The sequence below is a fragment of the Pelobates fuscus genome, chromosome 1 (genome assembly GCF_036172605.1).
Source record: "Pelobates fuscus isolate aPelFus1 chromosome 1, aPelFus1.pri, whole genome shotgun sequence".
Lineage (NCBI taxonomy): Eukaryota > Metazoa > Chordata > Amphibia > Anura > Pelobatidae > Pelobates > Pelobates fuscus.
Genome location: NC_086317.1, coordinates 351755116 through 351770796, shown reverse-complemented (window position 1 = coordinate 351770796; position 15681 = coordinate 351755116).

Here is a 15681-nt window from a genome sequence, read left to right as displayed (position 1 = left end):
ACTCTTGTGAAAACTGTTCCTAAAAAGAGTAGTGTGAGCATGTCATTATACATCCTTGTGCTACATTTAGGGCACTGGAATCACGCAGAGAGTGTTGGAACTGCACTCTTTGCATGGCCTGCCCTTCACTGGACCTGCTTGATTGGCAGTCTAAACGGCATGCATTCACACCAGACTGACATGCCAATTCTTGAACAGACCTGACCCCTTTTGGCAGGTCTGCCCCCCTTACACATTGCCATTAACAAAGTTCACATCGCTAATCCTTCCCTTTAGCCCACTCACAGGTGCTCTACTTTACAGGACACCAATGTTTGGTGAGGTATGTCTTAAGAGTATTTTTGCCTATCTTGCAAAATGTAATAGTAACAGATATATCGTAAAAAAATAAATAATAGTTACCTGGTCAGCAGTGCAATCTGCTTGCGTATCTTTTTCTCACTCACTGCTGCATGCTCTAAGTAGACACTGGGCCTTTACTTTGTGTAGGTGAGTCAGAGAAGTGAATACTTGTTTTCTCTATATAATGCCACTTATGTTATTTATGTATTTGGAAGGAACTTCTAAAACATCTACATTTTCTGCAGATATTCTATTTCTATTTCAGAAACACCGTATACCGTATACCATATACCAGCTTTGGCCAGACGTCTTTGATGCTTTGTTGCCCAGTAGAGCTCAATGTACAAGATATGGTCCTACACATCTATGTCTTGGGTTTCTTAATGTTAACACAATCATAGATCCAGGAGAGTAAGAGTCAATATAAAATCTCTAAGGAAACTAAATGGCGGTAAGGTGCAGCTGTTAACACATGAATACTCCTTATCTGACAAGAGTTCTGTACTGCAAAATATATCTATGTCTGCTTTCTCGTATCTAATTTCAAACCGGAAAAAAATGTGTAGTTATATATTAATGAACAGAGAAAAATTACAAAGGCAAGAAATATATATCTAATTTTCTATAACAAAGATATTACTTTATTTCTCTGTGTAGTTTCGTCTATCCTGAAAACCTTACTTAGTCAAATGCAGCGATCAATCACAGAGGAGCCTCCAGCGTTATATACTGTGTGCAAGGAATTCAGTGTCTGTTCCAACTACTCATTACCGTAGTGATCTTTAAACAGGGGAGACATAGAACATAGCTCAGATGGGTACCAAGACATGTCATTCAATTGTATTATTTTGTCAACATCTTTGAGTGCATATGAAGTATAAACAGTTGGTAATAAAGTTGTGTTTTTTGTTTTTACAGCTGATTTTTTAATGTTTGATTTCAGCAGGAGCGTTATAAGTTATCACCATCCTACTGTTAAGAATGGAATTATTATTTTACTGACACTAAAGGACATAATACATGCTTGCTTGTCTGTTTGCTTTTTATTGAGGGGGAAGGGGCAATAGTTCAATTACATTAATGTGAAAACTCTGCGATTAAATCTTTTTGACCCTTGTTTTCTTCTTCTAATATCATGTCCAAAGATTCTCATGAATCCTTGATGCTACTTAAAGTTATAAAAGATGAATTCTATATATGTCATACAATATATTAATGTATGCTACTTTATTAAAATAGAATAGCCATAGTCTTTTGGTTTAAATATATTGTTTTTTGGTACTAGTTAAAGCAGGGATTCTCAACCCAGTCCTCAAGGACCCCCTACAAGTCCAGGATTTAGGGATTACCTGGGTGTGTCTAAGGTGTTTAGAAAACGAAAAAAAAACCACCTTAGACTCTGTTTCTAAACACCTTAGACACACCCAGGTAATCCCTAAATCCTGGACTGGTAGAGGGTCCTTGAGGACTGGGTTGAGAACCCCTGAGTTAAAGGAACACTGTAGCTTTATGAATACATATCTACATTCCTGAAGCTACAGCATTGATGTCACTTATCAGTTAGGAAACCCCCATGTAAAGAAAAACAATGTAATTAAAAGAGCACTTCACCTCCCACATGAAGTTGTTAAAGTGCCTAAAGTGTCCCTTTAATTATCCTCCCTCCAGTATGAGCTGCTGTTTTGCTGAGTTGGCTGTCTACGTGGATCACTGGAAGCAATATGATACACACTGCTTATGGAGGGTCAGGGAATCTTGCTAAAGGAGGAGCACTCTAAACATATTTAAACTGTAGAATTAAAAACGTATATATATCAGAATAGAATAGAATAATATATGTGCAATGACATGTCGCTCATTAATTTTGCATAGTTTCCATCTACGCTGATTATATGTAGAACTACTTTTACGTGCAGAATAAAGCTAGAATGGAAATATCTCATAAACTCTGCTACACTAAGGCATGGGTTCCCAAGCCAGGATTTAAGGATTACCCTGTTGTGTCTAACCCTGTTGTGTTTTTTTCTTTTTCTAAAAACACCTTGGACACAATTGGGTAATCCCTAAATCCTGGACTGTTAGGGGGGTACTTGAGGACTGGGTTGGGATCCACTGCACTAGGGGACATGGAGGAATGCAGTGTGAAATATAGAGAGATGTACTGGGTGACATAGGTAGACAAACTGGAAGACATGGAGGAAATACACTGGGGTATGTGAAAAATTTGAATTGACTTGATATGAGGACTTCAGGAGGTCAGATTTTTTTAGGCAGTGGGAAGGGGCTAGCACCTTGACTCGGGCCGACTATGGGTAAATATACACATTGACTCCTAGTAACACACAAAACAATTTTACTTTCCATTGTGTAAACCTAGAATTCCTATATGTTTCATGTAGGAAAATATGTAGGTATAATTTTTCTCTGACCACCTTTTAACAATCTTGTTATGTTTGATAATTCTCACAATTTTGCCATTTGTTCACTTGCCTTTACTACACTGCCTTCGCACTACAATTTAAGATTTAGATTACCAATCTCTCTGTGTGCATCTCTTTTGTTCAGTAATGCCTGACATTTCTCCACTCCTATGTTCTCCTAGAGGACTGGAAGCTGCAGATAGAGGTTGAAACCACTTACTAAGATTAAGAAGTAGCAGTTCGAAAAAAAAAGGGAAGAAACTGCTTTATATTAAACAGTTGTTAGGTAGGATTCTCTTAAAATTGTGTTTATAAAGGAAATTGTTAATTTTAGACCTTTACTTTATACCAAACAACTCGATTTTCGAAATATTATATAGTGACAATATAATGACAATGCTATTTCTTTCATTCCAAATTCATTTTCTGTAGAACAAAGCTATCCAATCTTGGTAAGATCGGATAATATGCAATAAAAAATAAAATAGACACCATATTTCTAAACTCTAGAGAGGTCTAAAATAACATTATAACTGTTATGGGAAGGCTGGCAAGGAGGTCAGTGGGGTAATTTCCCCGCGGGTCACTACTATGGGAAAGCTGGCAAGGTGATTGTAGGCTGCAGCCTAAAACCAGTCTCCTGAAAATTAAAAGAGCTGGAGGTGTGCTGGCATATCTGTCTATACAGTTGTAAAGGAATAAGGCAGCAGGATGAAATTGTACAGGGCCTTTGTTAGTCTGTCATGATGTGCTTTTGCAAGGACTGTGCCTTCACTGCTTTCCAGACTCTAGACTGGCCCACTGGGCTATTTTCCATTTGAATGTGATATCTGAGGCCTGTGGTATCTGAGGTTGACCAGTTTAACACTATATTGAGCAAGTATGATGTTCCTGGAGGTATTTGCCAGTGACAGCTAAGTGTGATGAGACGGTGACATTCTTAACACACTTTGTTATTGGTGGCAGTGGAGTCTTGGGAAACAGAGTCTGTTCCTCTTAGGAATGCACATATCTCTGTGAATGTTTGTGCACATTGTGCAGTTCATGCTGTTGGCACATCTTGCAACTCCAACAGCCTACTTTTGTCAAATCTACATATATTGCATGCTCCATGTAGTAGTAGCTCCACGTCAGTTTGTGCACACAAAAAATTGTTTGCGCATTTAACAGCATCTAAAACAGCTAGGACTGACAATATGGTAGTGTCCTTCTTGACTTCCCTCTGGGTTCTCAAAATTAAAAGAAAGGAGGAAAAACATACACCAACTTAAAGGTCCAATGAACTGTAAGAGCACCTGAAGCCCAGCCCACGGGTGAAAACTCTATAAGAGAAAACAATGTGGTTGAGTGTTGGATGCAGTGGCCATAATATCTGCCTCTGGAACTCCCCAATTTCTCTGTCAAGTGCAATCGTCAAGTGCAATCGTTGTTTATTGTCCAGATTATAATACGTTTTCAAGTATTGTTGTCTGAGATATACAATTAATACCAAAAGAACCTTAAATAAATCTCCATGGTGCTGTGCTTAGGATGGATGGTAGGTCCCTGAACTAAAAATGATCTCCTAAGATTGTGAATCTGAGTAATATCTTCTTGACAGATGAGTGGAGTAATTGATGAAAGAGACATTCTGAAATTTTGAATATGAAGAGTCAGTTTTAGATGTTGAAGGTCTAGAATAGGTCTCATTTCTACTGGTTTGGGATTGTAGAAAAGAGGGGAATCTTTCTTGCCATGAAACTCTTGTAATCACATTCTGTTTTAGCCATTTTCAAATGTCCTGCATCAGAGCAAACCTTTTTTATGGATTTCTTGCAGTTCTAAAGTTTAGGAAGGATCAATGTTTTGGAAATTCTTGTAATTCTATCACATGTCCTTTTTTCAGCATAAAAAACAACCAATGATCAAGCAGCTATGAGCCCCAGATTTCCCAGAAATGAGGAAGATGTCCTCACAGTTTTTAAATATGTGTACCATAATCTTCACAATGATCAGTTGGAGCTTCTAGTGAAGAAGTAGAAGCCATTGTAGAATCTTGACTCTCTTGACTGCCAGAGTCTTTTATTCTTAATTTGTGGCAAAAAAAGGCGTTCTTTCTCTCAACTGCTCTTTAAATGGCTTCATCAAATTATTTCTCAAAAAGGAAGTAGTTTTGGAATTATATTTCACATAAACTATTTTGGAATGCAAATCAGCACCCCAAGATTTGGGCCTAAAGCTTTCCTTGCTGCCACAGATAAAACCATATTCCTGGCCTAAGGTACACCCCAAATCAAGAGAGACAATATAAATTAATTCTGAAGCCTACCTTAGAGAGAGAGTCTAGCAAATAGGAATGTCTTACTCCTTTTTCAATATTGACTTCAAGCAGACTGATACATTTAAGGATTTTGCCAGAGAGGTAAGTGCAAGCCCTGGACAACAAGCCACTCCTGCTACAACATAATTCTTAGAGAAGTTGATGTCAATGCGATTATCCATGAGATCTCTGAAGGAAGCCAAAAATGACAAACAAATGACAGCTTTGAGAGTTCTATCCCAGATAGCCAAATTTGCCTTTGAAGACATCTTACCCTGCAGTGAGACTTTTTTTTAGGCTTTTTCCAGTCTGTAGAAAAACAAGTTATTTGATGGCTTCACAGGCTGGAGCCATAGGCCTTTTCTTTTTTGATACTGGAAAACCATTATTAGAGTCTCAGAGAATCTGGGAGGCATTTTCCATTCTAAGAGTATGTCTTATAGATTTGATTATTTGCTCTATCACTTTTACATCCATACAGTCTTCAGATTGATCAGACTCTTCCTCTGTTGAATCAATAACTCACACATTCTTGGCAGAAGGGGTCAGAGACTGAGACATAAGAAAGGGAGGGTTCCCAATCTTCCTTATGGAGTGCATGTCTGTTATTTGCAATGCTCCTCTAAATCCTGATCCACTGCTTGTTTAATCCAGGATAAAATTGCAGCTAGAGCTCCTCTGAAAATACTAGTAGCTTCAGTGAAAGAAGTAGCCCATATGTTTCCCCTCCAAGCATTTCCTATCACAAATCCCACATCTGTAAGACTTTTTTCTTCTTTCCTCACAATTGTTCTTAATCCTTCTGTTCAGGATAACTGCAAAAATATACAATAATATCAAGAAGGCATCAGCACACCAAGACTGTATATTGTTACGGTTGCCTCCAGGCTGGCTTGAAGTTGGACCGTAGAAAGGATGCTCCTAGCGCTCACCAAAGGACCATCAGCACCGTAGACACCATAACTACTGCGTAGCCACCATAAGTACTGCAGGCTCCACGAACCACCGCTGCTGGGCTGGAATCTCGCCGTCTGTTCTGCGCCCTGGACCTAAGACCAGGCTCCAGGTTCTAGTAGGTGAACCTCTTCCTTCTGTAGAGCGAAGCAGGATCAGAAACAAGAGCTCTTACAAGAGCTCAGTAGCTAAGGGAGTATAAAGAGCATAGCAATCCCTGTAGTGATTATAGCTGTCCCCTACAAACATGAGTCAAGGCTGCAAGTTAGAGGGTCAAGTCATTCTGTTTATTGGCACCAAAAGAACCTTCTTTTATGCAGGTTTCCCTTACATAGGACCACCCACAGGGCGTTACAAAACAACCAATCACACACGTACATTACAGAAAACACTCCCAGCAATTACACACAAAATCCTTCCCTCTGCCTGTGATATAATTATGCTACACAAGGGGTTAACATAATTATCACAAGCAGGAAAAATACAGTTTTTACACATACACTGTAACTTTAAAACCATACATCCACTCTTCATAATTACATATTATTAATCAGCGTACTTTAAACATAAACACTCTAAAAAATCAGCCAAATCCATCCAGTAGATCAAAAGTTAGACGGAAGTCCTTTATGACCGACCGCAAGCAGATTTTCCTGCCCAAAACAGTTCCATAGATTTGGGCTGTGCGGTCGGTCAATTTCATGGAGAAAAACGACTAAGTTCCATTCGAACGTGCGTTCAAATCTTCGAACGGACTTAGACTCTGCAGCTGAAAATTCAGTGTGGGAGAAGGTAAGGGTCAGCGGTGTTCGCGGAAATGTGTAGCCGATTTTAGATCCATGAATTTGGCTACACATATCGCTGACCTCGTTCGAAGAACAAAGATGGTCGCCGCCATGTGTTCGTTTGCACGAACAGCGGCCACCCAGCGCTCGGCAATTACCTGCAGTAACCTCACAGCCTGGGAGGTAAATTGCCTGCACACTTCCACTTCTTGGTGGTCCGCCTGTGTGGTACTTGGTTCAGTAAGCCCCATTTACTGAACCAAGTGGGAGAAAGCCAGGGACACAGTATATTAAAGGTTTGGGGACACCGTCTTAAAGGGGCATTGTTCGGCAAAGTCACAATATGTCCCCAGACGGTTCTTAAAGGGCCATACACACCCAGCAAAAGTCCATACTGTTTTTAAAGGGCCCAATCTCCCAGGGCCATAGTCATGCGGGAATAGGCTTCTCCACAATCCAGGGAAGCAGGGCAATTTAGCATTTAAAGGCCCAGTTACAAATAGCAGTTTGTAACATATATAAAGGTTAATGTAAATGTAACTGTACCAGCACCCTGAAATAGCTTACAGAGCTAGCATAAAACAAGCAGGATGCCAAAGAGAAGAAGAAAACTGACAGCTATAGCAAACATTGTGTTTAAATAACCAGCCAAATGGAACAATCTGCTCCAACAATCCCTCCAATCAAATTCAAATAAATCATGCACATGCAATGAGAGGATCTTATATAGACATACTGAGGCCCCAGATGCACATGCACATAGTTTGGAAGGATGCATTGAGAAGGGAGAGAGAAAAGAAAAATGTCTGCTACTAGTAGCAAACAAACACTAAAAAATATAAAAATAAGGGTGAAAAAAAATCAACCCCCTCAAGTAAGGACAAGTTATAGCAGCAAAAAGAGCATTCTTAGGTAAGAAGAGAATGTATTAATGAGAACAGATACTGCATACTGCTATCATACTGATATCAACAGGATAATTGTGGATTTTGAACAGGGAACCTGTAGCTTAGGAGATCTCTATCACTCGGAGAACTGTCCCATATGGGGACTGCATACGGAGATAGGCTAAACTCTATAAGGAGTGTTAAATGAAAATTAGCCAAGAAAAGCTAAAGTAAAAATGTTAAAGTAATTTAATGGTTTCCTCTGCAAGAAGACAATGTCCACATCCAATGGGACAGGAAAAAAAACTACTAGGCATAGATAGGGAAATGTAATTTCCCGCAGTGATGCTGCCATGAATTATACAGGAATTAACTGTTTCCGAGGTCTGAAAAAAGTATCATTGGTGTATTTGCAAAAACAAATATAATTGTTGGACAATTAAGGGGATTTGAATGGTGCACACTTAAGTAGAAGACAATATAATGTCATTTATTTTCAACTCTTATTGTTAATTTAAAAGCCCCTTTTAACATTAGGCACATTAACAAATAAACAATGTAAAATGTATCTGTCGATGATATCAGTTAGAAATATCACTCAGCCTGTGTGGAACATGTAATGGAATCAAAAGGCATTCAGCTAATTTGTCCATCTAATGTTTGTGATTTGGCACTGCCTCCACAATCATAGTCAGCCATTACTGTCTGACATCTGTCCTATTGTTTCCATGAAATGAGTTGTAGTGTCAGCAAAGATCCCAGTAAACAGGTGTCTGAAACAATTAAAACTACCACTATTAATGCTAATTAGAACACTGTCAGTCTTTAGAAACAAACAAGAGAAATCAATTTAAAGGGGTGCGTCAGAGTGAATATATTTTAATATATTATGATGATAAAAAAGTATTTAATAAAATATTAACACTAGTGATGTCGCGAACATAAAATTTTCGGTTCGCGAATGGCGAACGCGAACTTTCGCAAATGTTCGCAAACGGGCGAACCGGGCGAACCGCCATAGAATTCAATGGGCAGGCGAATTTTAAAACCCACAGGGACTATTTCTGGCCACAATAGTGACGGAAAAGTTGTTTCAAGGGGACTAACACCTGGACTGTGGCATGCCGGAGGGGGATCCATGGCAAAACTCCCATGGAAAATTACATAGTTGATGCAGAGTCTGGTTTTAATCCATAAAGGGCATCAATCACCTAACATTCCTAAATTGTTTGGAATAACGTGCTTTAAAACATCAGGTATGATGTTGTATCGATCAGGTAGTGTAAGGGTTACGCCCGCTTCACAGTGACAGACCAAACTCCCCGTTTAACGCACCGCAAACAACCGCAAACAGTCCATTTGCACAACCGCAAACTCCCCATTTGCACAAGGTTGGATACCAAGCTAGCCATGTCCCGTTCCTTGTCCTCACTGATGTCATTGAAGGTCTCTTCCTCCACCCAGCCACGTACAACACCAAGGGTCCCTGAAAGGCAACAACAAGCCCCCTGGGACGCCTGCTGTGTTAGCTATTGGGCTAACATGAACCACAACAGGCAATAAGGAATGGGAGAGGTGAGCATATATAGGCAAGTCTTATTTCTTATTGGTCCAGGTCATCTTGGAATTTCATATGATTCGTGGACAGTAATTAACCCCCTTTAATTTCATCCATGACATCATATTTGTGTGCTAAATTCGGTTCCCCAAATTCTGCATTTGGTTTGGAGAACTCCGAATTCGGTACCGCATTCAGGCACACATAAATGCATGCTGTGCACATGCTGTGCGCATGCTGTGCGCATGCTATTTGCATGCGTGCAGCGTCGGACGGAACACAGGAGGGAACAGGAAAATGAGCAGCTGACCGGAGAGGTAAACAGGTTGCAAGCCTGACAGGTTGAACATCTGTGGGATGTGCTGAAAAAACTAATCTGATCCATTGATGCCCCACCTGACAATTTGCATTACTCAAATGAACAGCTGCTAATTTCTTGATGACAGATACATAGGACATGTTCAGAGGTCTTGTGGAATTCATGCCTCGATGCACCAGAGCTGTTTAGGAAGCTACATGATATTAGGCAGATGAGGGTTAAATGTTGTGGCTAATCAGTGTATATCACACTTAGATGCACATCATATGCACCAACAATGTATAACTAGATCTTAGTGCTGAACTAATGCAGAAGAAATAGCTGGATTACTAAAACTGCCCTGGAGCTGAAATAATTTTGTTGAAAATGTGTTGCTCTAGAATACAGGATTTTTTTATATCAAGGACTGAGTGAAATTAAAGGTTTTCGTATGATCCCAGGATAGGTCAAACTGAGGGAAACCAATAAATAAATGTGGTCAATGAAATGCAGTCTGAAGATGAATGGCAAGCTGAAATATGTAGCCTGTAATAGCAGAGAATAACATGCCACATATACAGCACAATGGAAAGTACAATTAAGTATTGAATGAAAGGAGAACTATGTTTTATAGTGTTTGCAGTAATGCATAAAATGCATGTGTCTGCATTATCTGTGACATCATGCAACGTAGAAGTGGAACTTGGTATAATTTTTAGTAATCTGTCCCGTGTGCATATAATCTGCTTCTAACAAATCACACTGTCAGGATCAAAGTTTAAATTATATTAACCAAACTGAAAGCATTAGTGATTTGAAGGGTTCTAGAAAATCATAAACTATGATACTGAAGGTCAAGTGGTTTAAGGATGTTTTCAGAGCCATTTTATACTTTAATTATATTTTACATCACAATATATATTATAGTTTTATTGAAATTGTATTGCACTGTGCCACAGATTGCTGATTTCCAAGCTGTTCCAGTTGTGGGATGAAACACATCCATACACAGACACAACAAACAATTAAACTTATATACACACTGGTTGGGGATCCCTTCCAGGCTGCAGACACAGCTCCTGGGTGGCCTAAATAATGTCCATCTCAACTTACTCATATCAAGGTAGAGATTCTGTGCTGAGTGAGACACAAATGTTTCTTTCTCCCCAGTACCTTGTCTGGGATATGAGTAAGGGAAGAACCTGAAAACGTGTTAGTGACACTGAGAAGCACAGTGTTACACTACATGAAATACCTTAAATAAATCTGGCAAAATATGAATACAGGTGTATTTTATTGTACATTCTACAATGAATGGATCACAATTGTGTAGATACCATAACTAATAGATTTGGCTGCGGAATATCATCCACTTGTAGCAGAATGGATGCTCTAGCTACACTTCTATTGCATTTTTGTTCGACTGTACATACGGCCCCGTTCGTTTACCAAATCAACTCTGTGTGGTCCCCTTGTTCACACCTTTTAATTAACAACTGCCCCGGCTGTTAACCACAAATTGGTTATTAGTTTAAGTGTTCCACTGTGTTCAAACAATTGGCTGCCAATTTGTCTCCCGAACATGGGCAACGGTACATGGTCGTCGACAGCGTGGAACTATTTTCGGATACACAACAGTAAACTGTCGGATACACCCAGTAAACTGTTACCGCTGCCCATCCAACTTCCCGAACAGTTAGGAGAATGGCGTTTGGGAGGCATAAACTACTGAACAGGGGGAGCATTTGTATCCTATCAGCCGGGGCATTGATTCATCAGTGTACGTGCAAGAACCCTGAAAGATAACCGGTCGTTGCCTTGTTTTCTCTGGAACTATTTTGGGGCATCACCTCGTGGCCGACCCATTAAAACTTCATTCAAATGGCGTTTTGTGGGGTTTTCTCTACCTGAGAGATAATTAAGTTATCACTTTTTCTAACACAATTATCTCTCAGGCACAGAGGATCATGGGAAGAAAAGCCCTGTAGTATTGTATGGGAGACCCCATGTAGGGCTTTGTGCATAAAAGCTGTGTGTGACCAAAATAAAATCAGTTGACTCCCAGAACTATGTGTCGTCTGGTTGCTGGGAAGAAAGAGTCTTGGAGTATTACACAGTTTCTTTTAGTGATTAAACCTTGTTTGACCAAAATATTTTAGTTTTTACAAAAATCACAGGTCTTCGTGGTCCTCAATTGCCAGTATTGCTAATGTGGAAGATTCACTTCTTCATCAGGGGTATAGGTTTTATTCATTGGCAGAGCTCATTAGCCAACTAAATAATTTCCAATTTATTGTTACAGCTCAAGTTGTTGCAATTACTTTTTGATTCATTCTAAATTCATATGCATTCTAAATAGCTCTGTAAGTATTTTTTTTAGCATTTATGATAATTCTTAATCAAATATTGTAATAACATAACAACAAAATAATTCATAAGGAGAAACGTTTTTAAGGCGCAGATTTCTATTTTTCATATGTAATATAATAGGTCTTTCATACATTTCATGGCCTTCACATTTTGGTTTCTTCCTAATCAGAATGCTATTTACTGATCTAACAGGGTTATTCAATAAATTGATTTGCAGTGAAATGAAATACAAATGGCAAACCTCAGGCTAAACTAGTCAATCTGTTATAGTTGAGTTGGAGTTTTTTTTCTGCCAAATATGCTTAAATGATGATCAATATTTAAGTTGGTTATAATTCATCAAGTAATGGACAATCTTGCAACTGTATGCCATCTTTATAGTCTTTTTTTCAATACTTATGGTCAGATCATAAGCACCCCCTTATGTCCAGGGGAAGGTATGCTGAATTAATCATGATTTTTTTACATTACAGGCATTACATTGGTCAGGACACCTGCAGAATGAATGTATATTATTAGGAGAAACTAAAATATAATTACACCGACTAGTATATAGAATCTCTTTAAAAAAATGACTTCAACCCCTTAACCCCTTAATGACCAAACTTCTGGAATAAAAGGGAATCATGACATGTCACACATGTCATGTGTCCTTAAGGGGTTAAGGACACATGCCGTGTTTGACATGTCATGATTCCCTTTTATTCCAGAAGTTTGGTCCTTAAGGGGTTAAAAGCTTATGGGATTAACATTCCATGTTAAAACCAGCTGTTGGTTCTAATGCAAAAATCACATTAGAAACTAAAATTAGCTGATGCATACATATGTTGGGAAAAAAAAGAAGTTAATATTATGTATATTATTCCTTTTCGGACTAAGCCATCATAACAACCTGGGGTTTAAAATACTGTGACTTAGAATGATATAGAATTTCCTAACTGCTGATCTCCTTATGCCAAACTGATTAACAGTCTACATAAGGCAGATAGTGGAAAATGTTTACTGCTCAGTTCCCTGCCATTTAGGAGGTATATCGCTTTTGTTCTGCTTATGCAGCTCTATTCATGCTTCCCACGGCTGTGACTGACATAGCCAACAAGAAAAAAAAGAAAACTTCAGAAGTTCTTGTCTCCTGCTCTGTTACACACACAGGAGGTTTCTGTAGGATCTAGCAGGCTATTAACAGATCAGGACACAACAAATTCTAAATTAAATACACTGTGCAAAAAGAGAAGCTTAAACATTTAGGAGAGGTGTGGCTAGAATTGCATAAACAGAAACAAAAGTGATTTAACTATGCTCAATCATAGGATTGAGCAGTGGCAATGCAGGGGCATGATTTATTTACCAAGATCACGTAATTAAGCTAAAGTTGTTTTGGTGCTTAGAGTGCCTCTTTAAGTTTTACACAGAAAGGTATCGTATTAGTACATGTAATACCATTTAAGGAACTACGACAATAAACTCTTTAGGAGGTGAAATAGTGACATGTTTGAAAGCTTGCTACTTTACAATTAGTTAATGTGCAGAGAGCAGTTCATGTGATCATGGCATGGTGTGGAGGATCGACTATAGTGGGACATGCTTGGCAGGCTGCGGTTTACTGCTTGTGCTCATCCAATCCCTTCTGGGCGCCAGGTGCAGACCCTGGGAGTCCCTGATACCTGGAACAACAAAGGCAAGTCTCTGGCTGAGTGCCGGGTTCGCGGCTTGAGGTGGTGGAAGCTTGTTTTGTCGGGTGGTCGTATCTGTCCCGGTGGTGCTTCACGTCCGGTGCGGGATTGTGGTGGCTTAAGGTGGAGGCGAGTGCTTGACGTGGGGCAGGCTCTGCATTTCTGTTTGTGCCTCCGGTCCCGTCTTCGACGCCTTTTGCATTGGTGGATTTTAATCGGGACTGCTTCGCTTAGCTGTGATGGAGCTTGTTGGGGCTGTGGTGGAGCTTGTTGGGGCTTCCTGCTTGTTATTTGCTTCCAAAATTGATTAAAGAGTCTGTCAGCTTAGACTCAATATCCTGCCATGCTTTGCTGGTACCAGGAGGACACACGGCTGCCGCCATATTGGGAGTGTCGCAGATGAGTATGTCAGCCTGGGCGGCTGTGCTCTGTGCGTCCATTAGCTCCAGACAGCCTCTCAGGAGTGGACCGGGATAACCCCCACCTGTCCGAGGGGGGGTAACGGAGCTCCTGCCGGGAAGTAGCCGCTCCTGGGCATCCCAGGATCGGGAGATCGGCCGCCTCTCCCGCTCGGGGTGCACCAGGCCACACTTGCCACGCGGAGATAAGTAAGACTCTGTCGAGTTGCTGACCGCTTAAGCATGTCGGGTCGGTCAGGTAGGAGCACCATTGCTGGGTCATCCCCTTCTGGGGTGAAATTCGCTTGTTGATAGCTGCTTAAAGTTAGATATTGAGGGAGCTCACACGAAGTGTGTCTTTCCTCCATGACAGCTAGGCCCCGCCCCCTGGAAGCTGCATTCTTAGTGAGAGGAGGGACAGTGTAGCTGCTGCTGATTTAATAGGGAAATCGATAGCTAGGCTAGTGTATTCAGTGTCCACTAAAGTCCTGAATGACTCATCTGATATCTGTTGTAAGGACAGCACCCCACAAAGCCCTTTTTAGGGCTAGAACAAAAGTCTGCTTTTTTTTTTCTGTGTAATCTAATTGCAGTTGCCTGCCTGCCAGCGTGTGTGTCAGGCTCACAGCGTATACTGTGCCCACTTGCCCACTCATATCTGGTGTCACAATAGCTTGCATTTTAAAAAAAAACTTTTTTGACTGTAATATAATAGCAGTCAGTTTCCTTCACACGTGTGCGTTTCAGGTCCTGCCAGGGCACAGTGTCACACCAGTGCAACTCATATCTGGTGTAACTGTAGTGTACATTAAAAAAAACTAGAAATTTGACTGTGAAATAATAGCAGTCAGTTTCCTTCACACGTGTGCGTTTCAGGGCCTGCCAGGGCCCAGTGTCACACCAGTGCAACTCATATCTAGTGTAACAGTAGTGTACATTTAAAAAAAAAAAATACAGGGGGCTTGTTGTCACCTTTTGGGGACCCTTGGTGTTGTACGTGGCTGGGTGGAGGAAGAGACCTTCAATGACATCAGTGAGGACAAGGAACGGGACATGGCTAGCTTGGTATCCAACCTTGTGCAAATGGACTGTTTGCGGTTGTTTTGCGGTGCGTTAAATGGGGAGTTTGGTCTGTCACTGTGAAGCGGGCGTAACCCTTACACTACCTGATCGATACAACATCATACCTTATGTTTTAAAGCACATTATTCCAAACAATTTAGGGATGTTAGGTGATTTATGCCCTTTATGGATTAAAAACAGACTCTGCATCAACTATGTAATTTTCCATGGGAGTTTTGCCATGGATCCCCCTCCGGCATGCCACAGTCCAGGTGTTAGTTCCCTTGAAACAACTTTTCCATAACTATTGTGGCCAGAAAGAGTCCCTTTGGGTTTTAAAATTCGCCTGCCTATTGAAGTCTATGGCGGTTCGCCCGATTTGCCCGTTCGCGAACATTTGCGGAAGTTCGCGTTTGCCATTTGCGAACGGAAAATTTTATGTTTGCGACATCACTAATCTCTACACCACAAGCTCTTTTCCTTCTTTTTTCTTTTACTTTTCACATTCAGTCAATCGTCAAATCGTATTGCTTCCATATTAAAAACATAGAATAACCTCCCCCCCACCATTTCACAAATCATCTCCTGTCTTGATTAATTGTAACTGTAATTAACTTCTGATTCATCTTACACAT